The sequence below is a fragment of the Piliocolobus tephrosceles genome, chromosome 4 (genome assembly GCF_002776525.5).
Source record: "Piliocolobus tephrosceles isolate RC106 chromosome 4, ASM277652v3, whole genome shotgun sequence".
In the NCBI taxonomy this organism is placed as follows: domain Eukaryota; kingdom Metazoa; phylum Chordata; class Mammalia; order Primates; family Cercopithecidae; genus Piliocolobus; species Piliocolobus tephrosceles.
The window spans coordinates 20,206,421-20,218,144 of NC_045437.1; the positions used below are offsets into that span (position 1 = coordinate 20,206,421).

Below are 11,724 nucleotides of genomic sequence, written 5' to 3' on the forward strand. Positions count from 1 at the left end.
GTTTCAAACAAATGTTTTTTAGAAAGTGACATAAACTTTCAATTTACACTCTCCATGTTGAAAAGGACTCCAACATTCCTGTTTTCCTGAGCCTTTGCGTTCTTCCCTCTATGTTACCATAAAAAAAAAAAAGAAGTTCCAGCATTTTAACCTTCTAGAATGTAGGTCATTGTTGAACACACTTTTCTGTCAACTAGCCAAGGCCTTAGTGCTATTTTCAGGTATGCAAGCAACCCTATTAAATATAGATCTCTGGTAGGTACTCCCACACTGAAGAATGTGGCCCAGTCTCATATTATATTTTGTCATCTTTTGTCTAATTCTCTTAAAATCTAGTACCTCACACAATTCCCTGATTTTTGCTGAAATCAATTAACAAAATCTTGCAAATATTTTGAAGTGCCAGCTAATTCCTCCTGGGCCAGATTTTATACATATTCTAGAAAAGGCTGAGCACTGACTCTAATTAGTAAGGTCAGGAGATACTAAGGGCATGACTAAATCTGGAAGAAAATGGGCTACCTTTGCAGGGCAAGTACCTCAGGTGATTTACTCCAGATCATCAAGTAATAGAAGGCTAGGCTACAATACTCAGAGGAAGCAGAGGAAGAAGGCTTCTGTTGCTGGCAAGAGACTCAGTTGTTTCAAATTTCTCAGTGTAACCCAAACCCACGCAGATGGCCTTAAAAGTTTTCTGATTCTCTTGATTTTTTGCTGGAGTGCGGTGGCACGATCTCAGCTCACTGCAACCTCTGCGTTCCAGGTTCATGCGATTCTCCTGCCTCAGCCTCCCAAGTAGCTGGGAGTACAGGTTCGTGCCACTATGTCCAGCTAATTTTTTTTTTTTTTTTTTTTTTTTTGTATTTTTAGTAGAGATGGGGGTTTCACCATATTGGCCAGGATGGTCTCGATCTGCTGACTTCGTGATCCGACTGCCTTGGTCTTCCAAAGTGCTTGGATTAATAGGCGTGAGCCACCACGCCTGGCCTGATTCTCTTGATTTAAAGCCAGGAGTTTACATGTGTGATTTTTTTTGGCTTGTTTGCTTTTTTTTTTTTTTACTGTAAGCCGTCAAATGCAATTAAAACGATGATTTCATCTTATAGTCTTGTAATCACCATTATGAACGAAGAGTGAAAGGCAGTTACCACTTGGTTACACGAGCTTTGCTTTAGAAGGCCCATACCACAAATAAACCTAGCTGGCTATCTGAGAAATTGGAAAAGCGATTGCATGCTATAGATTACTAGTACTCCAATTACAATTAGCAAATTGTTCAATACTGTATTCAAGGCCAAATGCCATGATCAAAGCAAGTCCCTGGACCCAATGTTGGTAACCCACCCATTTTCTGTTATCAACTCTCCTTTATTCACTTCAAGCATGAACTCTTTATTCAGTCAGGATTGAGTCAGGCAAACAGAAAACACAGCAGCTATTTCAATAGAATATTTAATACATTTCTTAGAAGACTGAAAATAAAGAAGGAAACAGCGAGGTAGCACATATTTTAAATGTTGGAAGCAGCCACCATCCCTAGGGCTGGGAGAACAAAAGAGACTTCCTTGGTTCTGTTTCTATGATCTTTTAGATTCAAATAAATGCTTTTTAGAAAGTGACATAAACTTTCAATTTACACTCTCCATGTTGAAGTACATTTTTCACCTTTAAAACAAACGACTTTGACATATTTTGTTTTCCCAATGACAGCTACTTATTGAGAATATGAGAACCTGAAAGATGGAGAAGGAGCCCCATGGAGCAATGGAATAAGCAGTGCCTGCTGGTGCTGTAACCAGTGAGGTGGCACAGTGAGGCTAGTTTTAGGAATACTAGCAACAGCTGGAAACCAGAAGCAGCTGCTTCTGGAATTACCCACTGGGGTGGAGGTGAAGAGCATTATGAGGTCAGGCTGACAAGGGAAGCAAACATAAAAGAAAGGGGAAGGTGCTTTTTTTCCCATCCTGCTTTGCAACTCTATATAGTACTCTCTTGGCAGATCCTAATGAGTAGCAAGCTGAAAAAGGAGAAATGTTCTTTCAAGAGGCTCAGTCCCAGTCCAGTATCATAGAAGAGAGTGGCACATTTAAACACAAAAGACAACAGTTTAATGACTGGGACAGATTTCTTCCTTGTTTACTAGATGGAGAATGCCTAATCTGTTTTTATTCATCTTTGCAGCCACTTGAATAATTAAGAATAAAATGTCATATCTAGGACGTGTTCAGCAAATATTTCTTGGATGGTTGAATGAAGGTTAGGAAGAAGATAATTGAGATCACATTTTCAAGAACCGTGAATTTAGAAGCACTTAGTGTAAATATGAGTCCTGCTGTTGTTCATATGTCTGTGATTTTGTCAGTCACTCTTCTAAGCTTTTTACCTCTAGAACCTCACTGAACCTGTAGATTAGTCCTATAAGGTATATGCCATTATTTACAAAGACGACAAACACAGGCTGACAAATGTTAAAAGCCTTCTCTAAGGTTCTGGAGTGAATGGGGCAATTTAACACAGTGTTAAAGAAAATGAGCTTGAGAGATAGAAGGACCTGGATGTGAAACCCAATGACCTACTCTCTTTTTCCCTCTTCAAAGGAATTTTATCACTGGGCTTCAAAAATTCCTTTTGGAAAATCTTTAGCATTCTCAGTGATAATGTTGCTGCTATGGGTGAAAATGTTCTGTTCTCATTTAGATTGAAGGAAAACTTTATTGAGTAATGTTTTTGACAATACATTGGTTAGTTTTTTAGTTCAAGTCAAGGAGTTAAATATATTGATTTATGACAGAAGCACTCAATAACTAGGTGGTAGAAATGATACCCTAAGTACCTCTGCCAGCCAACAACTAAACTTTATGAAAAAGAATATTAAAAGCAAACAAATTATTAAATGAATGTCAAGAGTGGGCATTTTCAGAATATGCTAGAATATTCTAGAATATGCTAGAATATTCACTAGAAAAAATATGCTAACATACATATCCACATGCAGACACAGAGATGGCAACTGACAGAAAATTATGGCATTTTAAATACAATTCCTATCTATTCCTTTGAGGACCACTAAACATCTTGAGAAACTGGTAATCTTATTTATGCTTCGTTCACTCATTTGTCTGTGTATTGTTTCAAGAGTCCTTCCAAAATGTAATTAGTTTGTGAGCAAGCTAGTGCAATCCTTTCCTCCAATATTAACATATTTTAAATTCAAATAAATGCACCAAAGGGGGGCATAAGCAAATCTCGAATTTGGATTTTCTTCCTTAAAGAGCTTTCTCTCACCAAGTACTTTACATTTTGTTTCTAAGGGATATCTAATCATATTCACTGCATAATGCACCCATATTCATCTCTAACACTTTCTATTTTGAAGGGGCTTATACACATTAACCCACCTATTATACTATAACTGCATGCTGCTTTCAATGAGTAGGCAGGAAAACAGCTGCAGAGCAGTTAAGTGGGATGGCTACAAGTCGTGTACATACCCACCTTCCTATAATATTAGAACATGAGACTTTAACCAACTACATTGCCCTCCATTTTAAATGAAAAGAAAAGGAGAATGGAGGGGAAAAGAAAGTCAGAGACATTAAAACATTTTCAAAATCATTTATATAGCTTGTACTTCGAGCCAATATTTTGAATTATTCCTTCAAATAAACATACTCAGCCAGGCATGGTGGCTCATACCTGTGATCCCAGCACTTTGGTAGGCCAAGGCGGGTGGATCACGAGGTCAAGAGTTCGAGACCAGCCTGGCCAACATGTGGAAACCCCATCTCTACTGAAAATACAGTCATCGCATTACTGGGTATATACCCAAAGGATTATAAATCATGCTGCTATAAAGACCGGACACACTTATGTTTATTGCGGCACTATTCACAATACCAAAGATTTGGAACCAACCCAAATGTCCATCAGTGAGAGACTGGATTAAGAAAATGTGGCACATATGCACGATGGAATACTATGCAGCCATAAAAAAGGATGAGTTCGTGTCCTTTGTAGGGACATGGATGCAGCTGGAAACCATCATTCTCATCAAACTATCGCAAGAACAGAAAACCAAACACACACGCATGTTCTCACTCATAGGTGGGAATTGAAGAGTGAGATCACCTGGACACCGGAAGGGGAACATCACACACCGGGTTTTATTGTGGGGAGGGGGGAGGGGTAACGGATGGCATTAGGAGATATACCTAATGTAAATGACGAGTTAATGGTTGCAGCACAACAACATGGCACATGTATACATATGTAACAAACCTGCATGTTGTGTACAAGTACCCTAGAACTTAAAATATATATATATATATATATATATATATATATAAAAATTAGCTGGGCATGGTATAATCCCAGCTCCTTAGGAGGCTGAGGCAGAAGAATTGCTTGAACCTGGGAGGTGGAGGTTGCAGTGAGCCAAGGTTGCACCACTGCACTCCAGTCTGGGCAACAGAGCAAGACTCAATCTCAAAACAACAACAACAACAACAAACTCTTACCATATGATCTAGAAATCATGCTCATTAGTATTTACCCAAATGAGCTGAAAACTTACATATATACAAAAGACTGAAGATTAATGCTTATAGCAGCTTTATTTATGATTGTCAAAACTTGGTAGCAACCAAGAGGACCTTCAGTGGATGAATGAATAAAGAAACTGTGGCTCATCCATACAATAGAGAATATTATTCAGCAATGAAAAGAAATGAGCCCTCAAACCATAAAAGGATATCGAAGAACTTTAAATGCATGTTGATAAAGAAAAGCAAATCAGCAAAACCTACCTACTGTATTCCAACTACATGACATTCTGAGAGACAAAACTATAGATATATTAAAAGATCAGTGCTTGTCAGGTGTTATGGAGAAGGAATTGAGGAAGGCATGACTAGGTAGTGCACAGGAGAATTGAACGGCAGTGAAACTGTTCTGATACTATAAACGTGGATATATCTCATTATACGTTTGTCAAAATTTATATAATATATGTTACAGAGAGTCAACTCTAATATAAGCTATGAACTTAAGTTAATAATGGTGAATCAATAATGGTTCTTCCATTGTAACAAATATACCACACTAATGCAAGATGTTAATCACAAGGAAAACGGGCAGAGATGGGAGGGTGACTGGTACATAGGAACCCTCTTCTTTTCCATCATTTTTTGTAAAGCTGAAACTGATTTGAAAATAAAGTCTGTTTATTAAAAAACCAAATTATGTGCCATAGATGTTTGAAACCCATTTGCTTTGCCTGCCATAAAACAATGTTAGCTATACATAATGCCTCACTACTGGATCTTCTCCCATTTTATTTCTGCCAAGGATGGGTGAGAATGGATAACTTTTAACCTCTGAGTGACATTAGTATATCTGGTAGACAGGTAAAAACACTCACTCTCTTTTACACCTTATTCATATTATGATTAATAAAATCATGTTCTAATCTGATTCATTATCTTCCTCTATTCTCAGTAACTTGGGCCAAAATCCTCTCATTCACAAGTTAAAGTGACTGCAGTTTAGTAAACAGCAGGACTGGCTCAAGGATGAAGGTACATGACTCAAGACAGAGTCCTAATGAACAGGAAATAATGCAACAGAAGAGGCATCCTATGGACCTATCTGAAGTCATATTTAAGCAAATTTAAATGTAAAATAACCAGATATAATGGCAGGGCCCCTCTCTCTCTCTCCACCCTCCATGTGTGTGTGTCTGTGTGTGTGTGTGTGTGTGTGTGTGTGTGTGTGTGTGTGTGTTGGAGTTGGAGGAAGGATCAAATACAGAGAGGATACTTTGAGAAAATAAATGAAAGTTACAGAACACAAATCATGGTACACAGTACAGGTGATTCTATTTCTATGTTACTCAGACTTTATAAGAACAACTATACCCAGATATACACAGACATTCTCATCCAATCATACGCACACATAGTTTCACAAAGACAAATAGGCCAAGGAGTAATTTCGTAGAGAAAACAATTCAGTTCATTGATCATAGCAACAAGAGAGCAAATAGAAACTGACATATACTTTCTAATTATTAACATCATCTAAATCCATTAGATTAAACCCAGTAGACATGAGTCCTCTTGTTTCCTTATAAAGCCTGATATCAACCTATTACATTAAAAATTACGCATTTCAGTTACTCATTTTTCTACTTCCCACATCTCTAGAGAGAATTTTTTTCATACTCTGTGAAACATAAAAATATTGCATGACTATGATACCTCTACGTCTTTATCATTAAATAGAGAACATGAATATATCCCTATCATCGTTATGATTGTCTCTTGGTTCTTGTCCAAATTTTGCAACATACAAAAGTTTCTATACAGTTGTTGCATTTTCATTTATTTGTATTATTTTCAATTTTAACCCATCTCCATTTCTGTGCTACTTTAACATAAAAGATAATCTCTTTTTAGAAGACATTAAAGTCCTTAACACAGTTTTATTTATGGTTTGCATCAAAAACATAGCATCGGAATTCTCACTCAAGTCACATTGCTTAATAGTTAACATTATCAAAATCTAATGTTGTGAAAAAGAACAGCATTACATCATACACCAGTAGATGTGGAATGATTTCCACAGAACTTTGTGTATTGTATATGCTAGTTGCATTCAAAATTCACAATTTTCAGGGTATGTAAATTTTCAAATAGAGAAAAAATAATCCTATATATTTACTCTGAAAACACCAGTAAAGGAGATATCTTTACCATTTTCATATTTCCATTTTATTTGAGCAACTGCTTTTCTACACTATTAAGGAGCTATTCAATAAATGATTGAATTCCATGATTCATTGCTTAGAATTCCTCCTTTTCTCTCACTTCTCAAAAGAAATGTCACTCACATTGTGTATGTCACTTCTTTCTCTTTCCATGAGCTAGCATCATTTGAAAAAAGCTTAGACTGACTAGGTAAGCTACCTGTTTATAGACTCATTATTAAATGCTGCATAACACCCAAACAAGTCCTACAGTAAGAGAAGATCTCCAGCTGCTGTAGAGATGGGATGAATGTGTTTCCACTTACTAAGAAAGTCTACAGTGCAATTCAATATATACGGCTTTCAAAAGTGATAAGGGAAATATCTTTTCTTCCCATAATAAACCCTCCCATGAACCTCTGTGTATATAATGACAACTTGATATAATGCCAGCATACAGTATCTTCTGGAATTTAAAAATGCATTTTCTATGCCTGTGTGGATAGTAAAACATTCTTTTATCTTCAATTCTTCCATGCCTATTTTTATAAAAGAAAAGAAAAAAAAGGTAATATTCTCTTTTTAGCTGCCTGCTGATCTCTTCTCCTGAAACCAAACTGCATGGAAGCCATAGTCATTGAGTTTCTGTGCTGTCCCTAGAGATGTGGAGATCATGTAAAGAATGTTTCTTCTCTCAGGTTTGGCCTTATTTTTATAGTTCTTATGATACTGTTTGTGTAACATATTATCTTTACATTTGCCTAAAATAGGTCATATTAATATTTCAAGCCATTGCTATTTTCAAAGATTAAGCATTTTATATACAAGAATATTTTAAAGACAGTAAGTTTGAAAAGCATAGGATGTATGTCATTTTCCTGTGAAAATAAAGACTTCTTATTGATCTTAAATGTTTCTTTGTGTGGGGTAAGGATAAAGCTACTTTTAAAAGTATTCACATTATAAAAACAGGGAAAACACTTCAAGAAAGCTCTATAACCTCTTTCAGTGGTTTGATGAGTATAACACAGGAAGAAAGAGCCCCCTAATGGCTCAGATATCTATAAAAACAGAAGAGGTTGTACTTTCTCAATTCTTGTTTAACAATGGCTAAAATGAGTAATCAGGAAAGATATCTGATACTATGGAAGCGAATGGACAGTTGAATAAAAGGTCAACTAGAGCTCTCTCAACAATGTAAACAACAGTGCGAAACCCTAAAATGAACTGGCGAAGTAAGCTGTTAGATTTCAGACTGAGGGTGATGCTTACATATGTGACTCCTAGCACACTTGTCTCCCTCAATTAAGTTTGCGGAGAAGCACTGATCTGGAAGGCAGGAGGCATATTCTTTACACAATTGGAAAGTGTGAAATGTTTTTTAAAAACACTTTCTTTTTTCCAGTCATTGACCATTTCCTGTTAATAATAGGGGAAATCAAATTTCTCACAGGAGAAATTACAGAATTTGTAAGAAAACAAAAAAGGGAATCAAAGTAATATTGAGTATAAGCTAAGAAGAATGTCCTAGTGCAAGAAGCACACAGTGCTAAGAAATTACTTTAAAAGTATTTTTGAAGGAAGAATATGCCTATTCACAGAAAAAAAAAATTTAGCATTCATGTTACATCTACTTATGCTAGAAATTTAATGGTCTCATAAAAACATACACAATGCAATTAGAATTACTTTTTGTTTTTTAAATTGCATATAAGTCAATATGGACGATAAGTAAGTACCAGGAGGAAACTGAACTGTATAAAACAACTTGGATACTTAAGGTTGTTGCAACAAAAAGTATAAAATTTAAAGTAATTTTGTACATTAAGCTTAAAAATGAGTAGAAGATTAGTTAAAACAAAGTTACATCCCTGAATGAGATGTCAGATTATTTGCATAAATAAAATGGAATTATTAAAATATAATTTGAATACAATTATTAAAAGCAATCTTACCATTATAAGCAAAACAACTAAACAAGGTTATAATAGATTTAAAACAAATTCTGTGTGGGAATTTGGCATTATACTGCAACAATATACATAAATATATGGTTTACAGTGCCAGTCACCACTCTCAGTTAATGGTTTGGCATTTGTTGCCCAAATATGATACTTATATATATACACACACACACACACATATATATATACACACACACACACACACACTTTTTTTAAACAAATGACTTATTTAAAAACAAAAACATCACTATTCTCTAATACATATCTCTATTTCCTAAGACCAACTGTACTTTCCAAAATTTATACCAACAATTCAGTTATTCACTTCTGATATGATTATATCAATAGAATACCAAGGTAGCTGTAATAATACTTGCATTATTAGGAAGCATCTAAATATCATCTTACATTTAGAAAACAAAACGAACGTCATGAAAAATAGTGTTTTTCAAACATGCATTTTTAGTTAAAATATAAATAAGGGTGAATAAAACACACAAAAGCAAATATTTAGAGTATGTATTAATTCTAAATTCAGACATATTGGCTACCACTAAGGTTGGCAATCATGTTCTTGTTTGAAACACTGAACAACATATTAAAAAGTTTTGCTGACTTACCACAGAAAGCAGTTTGTTCTTTGATAAGAAGAGTGACTCAGGAAACTTCACTCAAAAGGACAGTTAGAGCAATTATCAGGGTAAAATATCTCTTAATTAATCCAAAAGCAAATAAATTGACATAAAATGTCACAAACCATTCGAGTTCCAGTAAGCATTAAATAAGTCCTTTCTGTCACAATGTTTTCTCCTTAGCAGTTGATATCTGTGACCTATAAAACTAAGGTCAATCAAATACATCAGGATTGCATTGCCCCAGCTCATTATTTCTAGTCCAACCCACCAATCTCCTCAGATATCATTTAAAAAAACTCTATTCTTCCCAGCAGAGGATATAATACGTGCGAAGTTCCCATATATTCACAGATGCTTAACCCACACGTAGCATCACTGTCATGCAAAACATTGATGTTAATGCAGGTAAGTAATGAACTCTAAAATAGCTAAACATCTCCAGAATCATATTTCTTTGCCTTAGCTCAATACTTTCTTAAGCACAAATGCTGACCATCAATAGCCACAATAAGAGGGCACTCTAATGTCACACCATTTAAGAAATATTGTGTTTGTATTGAAGAGTTAAAACTGCAATCAAAAGACAGATTTAGAAAAAAAAAAAAAAACACTAGCAATCACTGAAAAGCATATGATAGCATCTATGTCTGCAGAAAATATAATAATTGATAGATAACATTAATTGTCCTTTCTTGAAATGCTATTATTTACCAAAGTTGCTTAATAGCTAAAACCAATATTTATAAACATATTGTAAGCTTGTCACAAACAATGTACTTTATAATATAAACTTGGCTTATTTTTCTTCTTTACGTGGAGTATCTGCTACAGAAACTTATAATGTAGTGATCTTATTTTTGAAAAAATTCTGTACCTGGAGATTTTTTTTAAAAAGCAAATATATTAATACAAACACAGTATTCATTTCCATCTTTCTAAATCAACATACTTGTGTATAGAATTTACTTTAATGCATCACTGCAAACTCAGTTTTAAAAACATGCAAAGCTATGATGTATTTTGCTGTAAATAATTAAAAAGAAATCCAGAGATAAAAATTGAATTTCCTTACCTGGAGCGTGAAACTGTTCCTGTTCAATGCTGGTAGAACTGGTAGGGTACTTGATCTTTGTTTTCTTCTCAAAATCTGCTTTAATGATGCAGGAGTAAGATGAGCTATTCCAAGGTGAAGTCTGTTATTTCTTGCTGGAGCTCAGAGCTGACATCCTCTTGTGAAAAGAAAGGCACCTCAGTAAGTTGTTCACTGAGGGAGCTACAGAGCAAGATTATCCGGCACAAGCAGTCACATAGTGATGCTATGGAACGTGCACTGGCTTCCTCCCCACCTTGCGTTCCTCTCTCTCTCTCCCTCTTTTTTTTTTTTTCTCTCTCTCTCTTTCCTTTTCACCCTGACGCTCGCTCAGCTCTGAGTCTCAGCTCCTGCTGCTGCTGTATAATCAATCTAGCCTGTCTGAAGCTAATAGTCCCCTATTTAACCGGCCAATCAATGGCAAGGATTCCACTGCTAGTCCCAAGAGTCTTTTCCAAGAGTGGTACAAACAATAAGAGTTTTGCCAGCAGTTTAGCCAAGTATTTTTCATTATTTTATCTCCCTTAGAGATAGGGCTTGAGAGGGCAGCGGCTCAAAGCAAGCTTAGTGTTACTGCTGATTTTTGCATTTTAAAAATTTACCCCTTCTTAACCAGCTGATACTTATAATTATCCTCACCTCCTATCTATTATCACATAAAAATTGCTGCAGAGTAGCAATGTGTGATAGGATTTCTCATTCAAACACGTAAGAATATATTCAGTAACAAAATTATATACACTAACAAATGCTTGTTGCTAGAAACAATAATGCCTCCAGTAGCCCTTATGAGGAGGATCAATTAAAGAACACCTCATTATACTGATTTATTTTGAACGTTTATTTTGGAAAATCATGGTAAATAATTTTGTTTCTCCTAAGGAACAAGAGGTGATGTTTGTAGATGTTTATGAACCAGGGCCTGAGTCAGGCTTCAGTGTATAAAACATTTTTTCAATTTTAAAGCATTAATCTACGAAAGGATCCCTCTGAATGTATCAAATAGAGCATTTCACACCTGATTCATCCCTTCAAGGTTAAGAAGATTTTCTTCTTAAAGTGACACATTCATTGCTCAACTGCTATGACTGACCATAATAAAGATGCACAAAGCAAACCATTGAAGACCAGGCTGGTTTCTCATTTCCCACATGCTTCCAGGGGGGCAAAAAAGCAAAAGAAAAAAGAGAAGAGCATATGGGGTCGCATTAGCCAAACCCTAGAAATGTAGTCTTTCTCAATTTCTAATTAGGAGGTGGTTGCTTATCTCAATTTCACATTGCTTGGTCA

General features: G+C 35.4%; 1 protein-coding gene across 2 annotated transcripts in view; it reads right to left on the reverse strand.

The window, feature by feature from the left end:
• The window catches only part of CDH18 (cadherin 18), a 1,101,027-nt gene extending 1,090,368 nt beyond the window's left edge, over positions 1 to 10,659 (reverse strand). For both annotated transcript variants that reach the window (XM_023218216.2, XM_023218208.2), the window contains exon 1: positions 10,417 to 10,659. The gene's annotated coding sequence lies outside the window, so the exon portion shown is untranslated. The remainder of the gene's footprint in view (positions 1 to 10,416) is intronic.
• Between the last annotated feature and the right edge of the window lie 1,065 nt (positions 10,660 to 11,724).